Genomic DNA, 1,703 nt, shown 5'->3' with positions numbered 1-1,703 from the left:
GTGGTGGAACCTCCATGAACCAAGGTTTCCGCCACTCTAGAGATTAGAGTGTAGGAGGCTTTTTCGGTCATAAAACATCAACACTTTCACCTAGAAGTTTAGTTGACGCGTTGTTAGCGAGCTCTATGGGATGTCTCCAAATTGTCAAAGTTTCATCTCCCAACTCCCAATACTTTTTAAATGGCAGGTTTGTAAAAAAAACAGTCCTGGGTCTATGGAGAATCCCATTCTTTCGAAAAGGGCATTTTTCAAGAGATCAGCGCATGTCCCACACGGAGGTCCATTTGTGCCTGAAAAATTTAACCTATAAACTTCATTCAAAGACTGTTAGAGAGATCACAAGCATGACTCCGATCTGTGAAAAAGACACGTGCCAACTCCTTTTAGTTTTTTTACAACGATGTTGTAAAGACAAAAAACTCATTCTCATTTTCTCCCCAGTTTAGAGCTCAATACTAACTGTCTTTCAGTCAATCACAACAGGTGCAGCCAGTGAAGGATTCCATTTCAACTGTCACTGTCTCAAGATTCCATTCTTAACGAGCAGGTGCGAGCAAGCATTCTAGAAGTCTATTGTTCAGCTCTGCAATGCAATGTAATATAGTCTTGCTGGACTATGCATGACAATTAGCTGCTTGGCTTAGTGGTAATGCATGCCGCTGCATTAGAGATATGGAGGTTGAGGGTTTGAAACCCACCCGAAGCCATATTGATTTTCTAAATTATATCATATGCAGCGTTCCTTGGCCGACTTAAAATGCCATGTATATCATTTAGTATGCATGGCAAATGTGCTGGATTACAGATATGAAGGTTGGGGGTTCGAATCCCAGTCAAAGCCATGTTGATTTTCAAAATTACATCATATGCAGTGTTCCTTGGCCAACTTAAAATGCCATGTATGTCATTTAGTATGAATGGCAAATGTGCTGAATTAGGGATATGGGGGTTGGAGGTTCGAACCCCAGTCAAAGCCATGTTGATTTTCAAAATGATATCATATGCAGTGTTCCTTAGCCAACTTCAAATATCATGTATTGTATGTCATTTAATATCAATGGCAAAGGGGTTGGATTACAGATATGGAGGTTGTGAGTTCTAATCCCGCTCGAAGCCATGTTGATTTTCAAAATTATATCATATGCAGTGTTCCTTAGCCAACTTAAAATACCATGTATGTCATTTAGTATATCCCCAAAACGCAGAGCTACATTACTTTCAAGATGGCTGAATCCAAGATGGCTGAATTGTTTGGCCCATAACTTCTGACTGGGTGGATGGAGTTTTTCCAAGATTTCTTTTAGCTTTGTTTTCTCAATAGTACTTTGTTTCATCTCTGCCCCAAAAGGCAAGCCCGCTTCCAGCATTTTCTGTGAGAATGCATTTCTAGTTTAATCATGTATTTTAATTCATAATACCAAGAAGTTAATACAGTGATTTGACAGTGTGAATGGTAAATCTTTTTTTTTGTCATTGGGTTTGTAATATGTTTGTGAATGTGAAATATTTTTTATTATATAAAGAATAGTATTAACATTTAAAAATAAAAATAATAAAAATAATTAAAAAAACAAATGTATTAACATGAAATAAATATTTATTATAGCTTAAATTGCCTACAGAATATATTTAATTATTTATTGTTTATTTTAACCTCCATAACATTTAAAATATTATTTTTTATATATTATTATATATTATTC

This window comes from Engraulis encrasicolus, chromosome 14 (assembly GCF_034702125.1).
Source record: "Engraulis encrasicolus isolate BLACKSEA-1 chromosome 14, IST_EnEncr_1.0, whole genome shotgun sequence".
In the NCBI taxonomy this organism is placed as follows: Eukaryota; Metazoa; Chordata; class Actinopteri; order Clupeiformes; family Engraulidae; genus Engraulis; species Engraulis encrasicolus.
Note: the sequence above shows the minus strand (reverse complement) of the source record.